Here is a 13,237-nt window from a genome sequence, read left to right as displayed (position 1 = left end):
CAAGTGATATAGGTGATGAACTGAAAGCCCTTTTCAGATACATTCAACAGGATCAACTCCAAAGGCTGTTCTGGAATATACATGCACAAATAAGATGACCACCCTCTTTCCAAATTCTTTTGTTGCTCTGTGCATACTTCTAACACTTCCTGTAACAGCTGCCAGTGGAGAACACAGCTTCTCCAAGCTGAAATTAGTAAAAACACATCTACGCTCCACAATGACCCAGGAGAGGCTAGTCGGCCTTGCAACCATCTCAATAGAGTATGAGTTGGCCCAGACTGTGGACCTTCAGGAAGCAGAAGCAGTTCAAGTCTCTGCAACCAAGAAGGCACGGAAGCACCACTTTGATTATTCAAACATCAAAATGCCAGTGTTAACTTTCAAATGCCTGAACAGCAAATGTAACTTTTCTTGTCTGCATAGTAAAGTGTACTGACAATTTTTGAACAAGGCATTTAAAGTTGTTAGTTCTCCTTTATTGGGGTAGGTAGCAGAGCAGTACCATGGGCGGAGTAGAACGGAAAGAAGGCAGAATTGAGACCTTTCAAAGTTTTGGCCCAAGCAAGGGGGCATGGGGGTGTCATTTGAGCTCCGCGCCTGATAGGGTGACCAGACAGCAAATGTGAAAAATCAGGACAGGGGGTGGGGGGTAATAGGAACCCATATAAGAAAAAGACCCAAAAGTCGGCACCGGCCCTATAAAGTTGGGACATCTGGTCCCCCTAATGCCTGAGGTGCCAAAATGTTGTGGGCCGGCCCTGGCAGCAGGTGCAGTGTATTGAATAAAACAAACACATACAAAACAGGATGTGATTGAAGAGAATTAGTCATTAAACAACTTATTTCTCTTCTGTTTATCTTGATGGAGGTATTAAATCAGGAATCACAGACTCTGCGAGCCCCAAAGCTGTGGGAGAAAGGTGGCATAAATCCCGAGTTGGAATTAGACTTTCAACAAAGCAGAGAGCCGGAGGAGACAGACCTTCCCCAAGACAATGTCCTCTTATCGCCCTTTGTTCTATAGTGGCAGTGAACATGGTTAGAAGAGATTGGCACTGCCAGGTGTGAATGGGGCTTGTGAGAGTGAAGTATTTTCATTGTATTCTGCAGATAATATTGCTCAGATTCAAAAGGAGATGCCGAGTTAACTCGAGCTACACCTTATGCATTGCCCTAACTTGACTCCTGTCCACACAGAAAAACCCTTAAGATGTGCTGCTTATAACTCAAGTGAGCTGGCCCCTCGGGGCACAGGCTAAAGACTAAGTTAGCACAACTCACCAGCTAACATGATCTTTCTGTAGTATGGATGCAAGCTAGCTGCACTTGAGTGCTTCTAATTCTCCAATGCCTTCCCACTCTTCCCCCTGTGTCCCAAGAAAGGACAGACAAGTTCTCCCACCATCCACTGGGAAAGAATCCATAGAGGGGCTCAGCTCACTGCTGTGCAAAGAGCCTTGGGATGAGCTCCTAAAAGTCTTAGTGCCCCACCTGAGTGAGTGCAGTGCCAGTTTGGACCCAGCAGGACCTTTGTTTATTCACAGTGTGGCTCTTCTCATGTGAGAGAGGCTGACTCAAGCACAGTAACGGAGTGTAGAAAACTCAAGACAAAGCCTCAGCTCTTTCGGCTGACAGGGATCTATTCTACCACAGTAGTTCTCAACTGGGGGGTCTGTGGCCCTGTGGGTGACGGGTGTCACAAGCAGGCTTCAGAGGATCTGCCCAAATAAACCAGAGAGCATGGCTGGCCTTTGACTCGGAGGCTTCTCTATCAAGCCTTAAAACCCACAGATTGTGTTAATCACTCTTATTGATGGACCTGGCGATTCCACAGGCTACTGCCCACTACCTCCAACTGTAAGACAAACTTTAACTGTGACATCAGCAACATTAACATAAGCTTTCTAGAAATGTGAAGATACATGATCTATTCTTTTCGTGCGGGGGAAGTATGAATTCAGAGATAAGGTTTTGTGTTGCAGTTCAAGCTAAAGGCATTTTTTGTGTGTACTGTATTTCTTTATAGTGTTGCCTCTAGGCCCAAGTGGTTAGCAGTATTCGGGGCCTCTCCAGGTTGTTTCCATTAAGAGGAGAAATTGATTATAAATGTCCCATATTTCTTGGTACAATCTTGTTTACTTAAGAAGAAGGTGCACACAGCTCTGTTTCCCTGAACACAGTAGAAATGCAAACTTGCTTGTAGCCAGTCCTGTGCCCTAACAAAGGGCTTTTTCTTGGCTTCCTCCACAGCCACATTACCAAGGCTTCTCTGGGTTTCTGCTGGCTTCCTTATTCCTTTCGATAGTTATCTGCAACATAAATCCATTCCCCAGCGCCTGCATTTTTGCAATCAGTCCTAGGGTTCTCCTCAGCCTGCTTGTCTCACCTACTACTCAGGCCATGCTGGTCCATGCCTTGGGTGGTGGGTTCTGTTGTTTTTGCTCCCACTAAACCGTGGGGTATTTAATTGCTCCCATATTTAGCCTAACTGAAAGGGTGCTTTGTCCACACCTGAACTTCAAAGGTGGCTATCAATGGACGGGATATATTTGACCTCCTTGTAGGAGGTGGAGAGAAGAAGAAACTGCCGTTGTAGGTGGGGAGGGAGAAAGAGCACAGATCCTAGCTCAGCTGCAAAGGCCTCCTTTGCCTTTCACAAAGATCATCAGTGATGGGGATCCCCAGTGATTGAACAAAGAATCTCTTGTACCATGGGCCAATCATCAGGGAGAGAACTCCTGACTAAGGATGCGTGACATTAATGATGGGGGCATTTACAGAGGTTATAGCTGCCCCCACCATTCCTTCTCTCCCATGGTCCTCCCAGATATTCCTGCTCCCCGAGTCCTTCCATAGCATAGGCCAGAAGGGCCTCTCCTTGTCCCCCAATAACCTCCCTTTGCAGCTGGGGAGGTGTCCCATCAGCACTGGCCCCTCAGAGCAGGACATCCCTGCCCACAAGCCGCAGGAGAAGCTCTCGGAGAGCAGAACTGGCACCTGAGCTCTGGAAACCGCTTCAGGGACAAGTTTCCTCTCTCTCAATTTGACAAGGGGGCAGGAAGAAGAGGCATAAATCCCTGGAGCTGTGTCAAGAGCTGGAGGAAAGGACTGTGTGTCCATGGCTGAAGGTGGGAGGAGAATGGATGGAGATGTGGTTCTCTGCTCTCTCACACAGAACATGTCAGCCAGCACAGCTGAGCCATCGTGGGGTTCTATTAATTTTCTGCTGTTAGATGCCTGCCCTAAATTACTGCCTCCCATCTGAATGAAGGCAAAGCAAGAGGGGCACTGTGCCCTCACCCTTGTCTGGACTTAGGGGATGTCTTCACGACCAAGCGTGGCAATGCTTTAATGTGGCTGTGTAGTCGCAGCACCAGCACTGGAAAAGAGCTCTCCCAGTGCTGCAAAAAAACCCACCATGACCAGGGGAGTAGCTGCCAGTGCTGGAAGCATTTCCCCACCCTTGTGTCCCACCCAGCTACCAAGTGGCGGGAACTTTTACCAGCAGCGGAGGGTGGGGAACCCTGGTGGGCCAGCTTATATTCCATCTTAGTTCTGTTGAAGACTTGTCACTTTTAGGTCTGGAATCGAGTGACCAGAGAGATTGAAGTGTTCTCCAACCAGTTTTTGAATGTTATAATTCTTGACATCTGATTTGTGTCCATTTATCTTTTACGTAGAGACTGTCCAGTTTGGCCAATGTACATGGCAGAGGGGCATTGCTGGCACATGATGGCATATATCACATTGGTAGACGTGCAGATAAACGAGCCTCTGATAGTGTGGCTGATGTGATTAGGCCCTATGATGGTGTCCCCTGGATAGATATGTGGACACAGTTGGCAATGGGCTGTGTTGCAAGGATAGGTTCCTGGGTTAGTGGTTCTGTGGTGTGGTGTGTGGATGCTGGTGAGTATTTGCCTCAGATTGGGAGACTGTCTGTAGGCAAGGACTGGCCTGTCTCCCAAGATTTGTGAGAGTGATGGGTCGTCCCTCAGGATAGGTTGTAGATCCTTGATGATACGTTGGAGAGGTTTTAGTTGGGGGCTGAAGATGATGGCTAGTGGCATTCTGTTATTTTCCTCATTGGGCCTGTCCTGTAGTAGGTGAAGTCTGGGTACTCTTCTGTCTCTGTCAATTTGTTTCTTCACTTCAGCAGGTGGGTATTGTAAGAATGCTTGGTAGAGATCTTGTAGGTGTTTGTCCCTGTCTGAGGGTTTGGAGCAAATACAGTTGTATTGTAGAGCTTGGCTGTAGACAATGGATCGTGTGGTGTGGTCTGGGTGAAAGCTGGAGGCATGTAGGTAGGAATAGTGGTCAGTAGGTTTCCGGTATAGGGTGGTGTTTATGTGACCATCGCTTATTAGCACCGGAGTGTCCAGGAAGTGGATCTCTTGTGTGGACTGGTCCAGGCTGAGGTTGATGGTGGGATGGAAATTGTTGAAATCATGGTGGACTTCCTCAAGGGCTACTTTTCCATGGGTCCAGATGATGAAGATGTCATCAATATAGCGCAAGTAGAGTAGGGGCAATAGGGGACGAGAGCTGAGGAAACATTGTTCTAAGTCAGCCATAAAAATGTTTGCATACTGAGGGGCCATGCGGGTACCCATAGCAGTGCCGCTGATCTGAAGGTATACATTGTCCCCAAATGTGAAATAGTTATGGGTGAGGACAAAGTCACAAAGTTCAGCCACCAGGTTGGCCGTGACATTATTGGGGATAATGTTCCTGACGGCTTGTAGTCCATCTTTGTGTGGAATGTTGGGGTTGAGGGCTTCTACATCCATAGTGGCCAGGATGGTGTTTTCAGGAAGATCACCGATGGATTGTAGTTTCCTCAGGAAGTCAGTGGCGTCTCGAAGATAGCTGGGAGTGTTGGTAGCGTAGGGCCTGAGGAGGGAGTCTACATAGCCAGACAATCCTGCTGTCAGGGTGCCAATGCCTCAGATGATGGGGCATCCAGGATTTCCAGTTTTATGGATCTTGGGTAGCAAATAGAATACCCCTGGTCGGGATTCCAGGGGTGTGTCTGTGCGGATTTGTTATTGTGCTTTTTCAGGGAGTTTCTTGAGCAAATGGTGTAGTTTCTTTTGGTAACTCTCAGTGGGATCAGAGGGTAATGGCTTGTAGAAAGTGGTGTTAGAGAGCTGCCGGGCAGCCTCTTGTTCATATTCTGACCTATTCATGATGACAACAGCACCTCCTTTGTCAGCCTTTTTGATTATGATGTCAGAGTTATTTCTGAGGCTGTGGATGGCATTGTGTTCTGCACGGCTGAGGTTATGGGGCAAGTGATGCTGCTTTTCAACAATTTCAGCCCATGCACGTCGGCAGAAGCACTCTATGTAGAAGTCCAGTCTGTTGTTTCGACCTTCAGGAGGAGTCCACCTAGAATCCTTCTTTTTGTAGAGTTGGTAGGAAGGTCTCTGTGGATTAGTATGTTGTTCAGAGGTGTGTTGGAAATATTCCTTGAGTCGGAGACGTTGAAAATAGGATTCTAGGTCACCGCAGAACTGTATCATGTTCGTGGGGGTGGAGGGGCAGAAGGAGAGGCCCCGAGATAGGACAGATTCTTCTGCTGGGCTAAGAGTATAATTGGATAGATTAACAATATTGCCGGGTGGGTTAAGGGAACCATTGCTGTGGCCCCTTGTGGCATGTAGTAGTTTAGATAGTTTAGTGACTTTTTTCTTTTGTAGACAAGCAAAGTGTGTGTTGTAAATGGCTTGTCTAGTTTTTGTAAATTCCAGCCACGAGGAAGTTTGTGTGGAGGGTTGTTTTTTTATGAGAGTATCCAGTTTTGAGAGCTCATTCTTAATCTTTCCCTCTTTGCTGTAGAGGATGTTGATCAGGTGCTTCCACAGTTTCTTTGACAGCGTGTGGCACAAGCTGTCAGCATAGTCTGTGTGGTATATAGATTGTAATGGATTTTTTACCTTCAGTCCTTTTGGTATGATGTCCATCTGTCTGCATTTAGAAAGGAAGATGATGTCTGTCTGTATCTGTATGAGTTTTTTCATGAATTTCCGATCTTCCAGTTTTGGACAGTTATCAGCTATCTCACTCCCGTATATGTCAACATGTGATTGAATATATTCCAAAGTTAATTTATTGCCTCTCTCTCTGATCCTCCAAACCTCTTTATGCATTGCATTGATGAGAGCATTCTGGTTTCTTCTAAAGGAACTGAGGATCGACACCTGTCAACAAAGATCACAACACTGGCCTCTATTTCTGCTCTGTTTATTTCTTGTGGTGCCATGAGTATGTTCTCCACTAGGGTCCTGGATGAAGACATTCTTCATCCACAGCCACCATTCTTAAAGGATTTATTTGATGAACCATCAGTGTACCCATGAATCTGTTTGCCTTGTGACTGATACTGTTCAATGGGCTTTTCTACAATTTTCTTTAGGGTGGCCAACTCCGTATGTTCCTTTGAGCAATGTTCCCAAAGGGAGAGATATTTATTAAAGTAAATAGATTCATGTGGAGGGATTAGTGGGTGTACATGTTGCTTCACACACTCTACCCTCATAGCATCATCAAGTGTTTCTGTTTCTCCAGTAGCCTTTGTGCACTTCTGGAAACAAGAGGATCTTTTCAGCCTTAAGTTGGTTTTCCAGTTTCTGAACAGACCTGAACAGTGATGACATTCAGATAGGGAATGAGATAATTTCCATGCCAAAATAGCTATTCTTCTCTATGATTCTCAAGTGGTTGAACATCAAAAACTCTTTTTACAAATTGCTGTTGGAGTGGATCTTACACCTCCAGTTAGTGTGTGAATTGCAGATGACTGCACAACATTGATCTTGGCAAGGTTACTGAGAGCACTATGTGACCAGACAGGTAAGAGTTATTCAAGTATTGGATGAGATATTGAGCAGCATGTTGTTTTCAGTGTTCAAACATGTGAACCCCAGTTGGTACCTGCAATACATTATAGAAGAGCCAATCTCTTCTTTGCTTTGGCTGCCAACTTTTTGACCTGTGGTCCAAACATGAGTACAGTGTCAATGTCACTCTAAGGTATAGCAGATTTTTCTCAACAGCAATACCTTCTCCAGCCAGTGTGAAGATTGGACTGTAGTTGAACCTCCTATAATTATGGTAAAGTAGGTGGACTTTGTTTTTGCTGGATTGAGCTTGAATTTATGTTGCGTTGCCCATCTAGTTACGATTTCTAAGTCCTCATTCAATCCATTCTCCATATATCTTTTTCAAGACCCATGGTATGAAGTGCAACATCGTCTGCATAGGTGTATTCAAATCATTTCAGGTAGTCTGACAGACCAGAGGAGAGCAGCAAAAAAACACCAGGACTTAATACTGAGCCCTGAAGAAATCCTGGCCTCCTTGTCTTTGAAGGAGTATAACTTAATCTTAGTGGGTTTTTTTCCTGTATGGTAGGAAACCTCTTATCCAGAGGTGCATTTTACCAAACTCCCATCTCACTGCCTATTATACCAGACTCCATTAAATGTTGCACTGAGTTTAAAACAGACTCCTGTTGATGACTGCGGTGGCTTTTTCTGGAAGCCATTGCTAAGAGGCTGCCAGAAGGCCACCAGCAAGTCTGTCATTGAGTGCAAAGGCCCATAAGCCATTTGGGTAGGTTCTACCTTTCCTTCTTTTAGAAGCCACCATAGAAGCCTTGACTGTACTGTTCTTTCCATTATATTGCAAAGGAGACTGGTTAAAGATATAAGCCAATAGCTGCCTGGAAAAGAGGGATCCTTGCCGGATTTCAGAGAAACAGTAACTGGTGATTTCCATCAATTTAGGTACCTTCCTTTTTTATGCTTGAGTAATTTCTGATGTCCAACAACCTGGCTCTAGCCTTCTTCCCAAAGTGCTTTAGCTCATGGTCACAGATGGGCTCCAGCCCAGGGGAATTGCTTGGTTCAAGCTTCTCTATTGCATCTTCTCGCTCAGGTATGAGAAAGATCTCTCGGAAGCCATGGTACTGAATTCTATAGGCACATATTTAAATGATCTTCGCCTTTCTTCCTAAATACTCCATCTTGCATGTTTTTGCAATGGCTCTATCCTCATCACCATATATGAGCCTGGTCATCTTGGCATAATATTCGAACAGCGTACTCACAGACTTTGTCATCGAATGCTTCTACACCTCTAGTGTTCAAGATATTGGTGTTATTTAAATTATACGCCTTTGTCTGTTTGTTCTCAATTTGCTTCAATATCATCCATCAATCTTTTCCTCTGTGAGGATCCAGTCTTATTAAACTAAGCCAGCCCTTCGTTCAAGCAACTATTTACAGAGCTGCAGCACTTGGAGCTTAGCATTCGAGCCATGTGCACACAGACTGACCTGCTGGTGCTTTCTCCATACTCTTCCCTCCTGCAACTTGTGACCCTCCCTCTAAGTTCCATGCTGGTTGCTACAATTTCTAGTCATCATTCAGCCTTTGTAACATTTGCGGATCTGTCTCCTGGGTAGAATATGCTGCTAGTGTGGGCCAGTAAGCTGACTGCATATTCATCCTCACTTCCTGCCCTAGTGTGATGTACTGAGAAGAAAAGTGGTGACAAGAACACCATCAGGTGAAGTAGTAAACAAGGGAGGTGGAAAGAAGGAAGAATTTATGCATTGCCTGAAGGATTGCCTGCATTGCAACTGAGCAGAGCTGGATGAGTAAGTGTTTGTTTGGTTTGGTGGTGGTTCCATAAAAAAAAACTTTAAAAAACAATATTTAGTTTGCGTCAAACCAAATCTAAAATATTTTGAAATTTTTGGTGACTCAGAAAAGTTAATTTGGGACCTGTTTCAGAGCAGGATTTCAAACTTGGCTTTCCCACATCCACTGGGCTACATGTTATGGGAGGACTGGGGGAGGGAACAGCAGCACCACCTCCTCCTTCTTCTCTGGCCATTTTATGAATGGCTGAAACCTCTCATATCAAAATTGCAATAATTTTAGGCCAACCAAAACCACATTTCTAGTTGAATACATGACCTGTCTGAAAGAATTTCCGTAGCTCTCCATAAGTGTGGCATTTCAGTTAGGATGACTGAGAGTGTGACAGTTGGGTCAAATCTGTGAAGGTTGCACCAGATAAATGGTGCTTCAGTACTCCAGCTACACGACCCCTCTAAGTGGTTGTCACTTATAAGGAGCATGCAGACCTCCATGATTTTTGTTTAATAATTGCAATTCCTTCACATTATGGCCCTAATACCAAAGTAAGAGTTCCACCTGAAACATTTTCAGTTTATCAAAGTGTTTACGTTGTATTACCTTTCTGCAGAGAGACCAAAAGCCCTTCAGTACATCGAGTCAAAGTTAGAAAAGGAGAAATACAGAAGCAGGAAACTAAAGCTGAGAGATGTCCTGGAAATCACACCAGAAAGTCTAAAGAACTGCCCTCCTCAGACAACAGGAGATTTACCTTGGCATTTCCTCAGGAAGCTCATGGCTCTGAATGGGATGGCAAGAAGCACAAGCCTTGAGCACAGGGTACCCACTGATCAAACACTAACTATGGACAAAGAGGAGCTGGATATTCCTGAAGATTTTACTTTTCTCAGTGACACAGACACCAGTGATTCCCTGCACACCCTTGATGTTCTCTGTGCCATTCTGCTTTCCTCAGACAGTTTCCTACAGCAGGAGATCCTGTCCAAAATGTCCATGTGCCAGTTTGCTCTCCCTCTGCTGCTACCTGCCCTCGACACCCCCAAGTGCACCCTACTGCTGTGGGCCATGAGGGACATGGTGAGGAAGTGGAGGCCGCACTCCCTGTCAGAGAGTAGAGGGTTCAGAGAGGAGAGCCTGGTGCTCACGTCAATGCCAACCATTTCCTTTGTGCGGATGGGGAGCTGCAGCTTCTCCAAGTCCCACCTCCTCAATGAGGTTCTCAGCCCCTCCCAGCAGCACCAGGATTTCTTCATCCATCGAGACATGGAGTCTGGGAACATCCCTCGGGAAATCGCAGGTGGGCTGCTCGAGATTTCCTGGTATTTCCCTGCTGGGAGGGAGAATCTGGATCTTTTCCCAGAGCCTGTTGTGGTTGCAAACCTGCGGGGAGACATTGAGTTGCACTGGCTGCAGTTCAGCTTTTTAACAGAGGTCTCCTCAGCAGTGTTCATATTAACGGAGAGCATCAGTGAGAGAGAATGCACGCTGTTATCATCTCTGCAGGGATCAGCCACTAAATACTACTTCATCTTCAATTATCAGGCTGGGAAAGCCAAGCAAACGCTGGAATTCCTGAAAAAGTTAGCCTCGATGCTGAAACTGAACAAGTCACATGTGCTGTGGAAAGGAGGTACCACAAATAAGGCACAATTTGTAAAAGTTCTGCAGTCTGCAATAGCAGCCATAATGAAATCTTCTCCCAAGAGAGTGAGTATAGAAGCCATGGCTGAGACAGCACGTCAATTAGGCATCCAGGTAGATGAGGATAACAAGGAATGTCAGACCCCAAACACATATGCAAAGGAAATCACTGCACAAATCAAAGATGTGGCAAAGTACAAGAGGGAAAAGCTGAGACTCCAAGGGGAGACATGGAGAAACTTGGCTGAAGTGGATAAAGAGCTGTGCCGAATGAGAAAGCAAGGAGACACCCCACTGGAGAACTATAAATCTCAGCTGAAAAAGAAATTAATGGATTTATGTGCTCAGCAGAATAAACATGACCTTACTGATGGTTTGATTACATTTATTACTGGAATAGAACACCTACATCACAGGGAGAAACATTACTTCCTGAAATGGATGAAGTTTGGCCTGGATCCCATTGCTAGGGAGAATCTTTCTAAACTATGGGATCAATATAAAGAGAAATGCAAAAACTCAAAAGATGACCCCAAAATGTTTGCAGAGTTAGACAAATTAATCTCTGCCAGTTCCTTAGGAGTGGAGCATTTCATGCGTGAGTTGGGGCAGTTTTATGAAGCTGAATGCTCAATGGTTAAAGAAGGTAAAATGGCAGAAAGCCAAAGGCAATTCACCCATCTCCCAAGCATAGCAGCTGACCTCATGCTGAAAGGGTTTCCCATGGAGATCATTGATGGAGACATTTCCAACATCCCACTGCAGTGGGTAACAGATGTTCTGAGTCAGCTTGATGCCAAGCTGGGGGGAAGGTACAGAATGCTGGTTCTGATGGTGCTGGGAGTACAGAGCACTGGGAAATCCACCCTCCTCAACACCATGTTCGGCCTGCAGTTTGCAGTGAGCAGTGGCTGATGCACACGGGGAGCCTTCATGTTACTCATTAAAGTGGCAGGGAACTTTCAGCAGGAACTGGGCTGTGATTTCATCCTGGTGATAGACACAGAAGGCTTGAAAGCCCCTGAAATGGCCAAGCTGGAGGATAGTTATCAACATGACAATGAGCTGGCCACCCTGGTGACTGGACTGAGTGACATCACCATCGTTAACATGGCCATGGAGAATGCCACTGAAATGAAAGATGTTCTGCAAATTGTGGTCCATGCATTTCTCAGAATGGAGAAAATCGGGAAAAAAAACAACTGCCAGTTTCTGCATCAGAATGTCAGTGACGTGTCTGAACATGAATAAAACATGAGGGACAGGAAACACCTCCTGGAACAGCTGAATGAAATGACCAAAGTTGCAGCCAACATGGAAAAGAAATGCAAGGAGATGAATTTTTCTGATATTATGGATTATGATCTGGAAAAACACAATTGGTACATTCCTGCTTTGTGGCACGGACTCTCCCCCATGGCTCCAGTGAATTTGGGATACAGTCAAAAGGTTTATGAATTAAAGAAATATTTGTTTGAATTTCTGAAAGATTGTTCACAAGAGAGAACTCCCAAGGACATTCCCCAATTTCTTGAATGGGTGAGGAGCCTGTGGAATGCTGTAAAACATGAGAACTTTATTTTCAGCTTTAGAAACAGCCTTGTTGATGAAGCCTATAACCAGCTGTCTGTGAAGTATGCAGAGTGGGAATGGGGTTTCCGGAAGGAGATACCTTTCTGGGTATCTGAAAAGGAAACTTTCATCCAAAATCAGCCACCAGATAAACTAGACCCTAATCTTTCAATCAGACTAAAGAGTGAGGCACAGGAAAAACTGAGGCAAGAAGCAGAGAAGATTTTGAATCATTTACAACAGTATTTTGAAAGTGGAGCAGCAAATCTGCACCTGATAGAAAAGTACAAAGAAGATTTTAGAAGAAGTGCCAATAGTCTCAGGAATGAACTGGAGAGTTATTCATTCAGCAAGTGGCAAGAAGCGATTCATATTAAAAAAGGCCAACACAAAACAGACTCTGTCCTGTCAGAGTACAAGAGAAAAATTGAAGAGAAAGTGGATGGGCTTCTGAACCATTGCAGGAAAAGCAACTGCAAATTAAATAATGATGAACTGGAGAAGGAATTGGAGAACATGTGGAGAGAGACATTGTCAGAATTATCACTCATTCCTTTACAGAGACGCAACATATTTGAAGATGTGGAGTTCCAGCTGAGAAGAGACCTAGCGGATAGGGGCAGTGCAGTCTGGAAGATGTTACGGGATGCCAAAAGCTTGTGTGCTTATAAAACACAAAATTTCAAAATGAAAAAGGAATACTTAGACTTAAAAGTGTTCAGAGGTTACACACTATCAATATCAGGTGTGAAAGAATTCTTGACACAGGAATGCTGGCATAAAACAGAGGCTTTAGCTAAATCCTTAATAGAAGAGTGCAATAGTTACACTGATGGAAAAGTAAATGGCAAAGCAGATTATGATGAAACTTATTGCAGAGAGTTGTTCTAAAGAGCCTAAAGGAAGCCTTTACATTGAAATCAAAAACAGGCTGAGAAACTCTTTTGTGAATGGAGAATTACAGAAGTTAATTCCCTTAAATGTAATGGTGATTCTCTTTTAATATCAGACACAGGTTGCAGCTTCCAAACAGATAAAGAAACAATGCTATTTCACATTTCACATCCCATCACATTTCACATCACATATCGATGTATGGCAAAATTAAAGAAGGAGGGAAAGACCCAAATGTGGAGATTCTGCACCTCTGTCTTAAGGAGCAAATCGCCAAAATCCCAATTTGTCCTCACCACTGCATTTTGCTGATACAGTGGTACCATCCAGTGACCTGCAAACCTTTCCCACATGAGTGTTCCCTCCAAGAGCCCCCGAATACGAACCATCCACTTCTGCTACTTAGAGAATCAATATCCTGTGCTTTTATGGCTAATCTGACACCAAACAGCCTGGCC

General features: G+C 44.7%; 1 pseudogene across 1 annotated transcript; it reads left to right on the top strand.

The window, feature by feature from the left end:
* Window positions 1-9,515: 9,515 nt before the first annotated feature.
* On the top strand, window positions 9,516-12,776 carry LOC311522751 (up-regulator of cell proliferation pseudogene; annotated as a pseudogene). The gene has a single exon. The product of its transcript is annotated as an up-regulator of cell proliferation pseudogene (transcript).
* Window positions 12,777-13,237: the final 461 nt, after the last annotated feature.

This window comes from Lepidochelys olivacea (assembly GCF_965140295.1).
Source record: "Lepidochelys olivacea isolate rLepOli2 genome assembly, chromosome: 6".
Classification (NCBI taxonomy): Eukaryota; Metazoa; Chordata; order Testudines; family Cheloniidae; genus Lepidochelys; species Lepidochelys olivacea.
The sequence above is the reverse complement of the archived record's forward strand: the minus strand, read 5'-3'. Positions and strand labels throughout refer to the sequence as shown.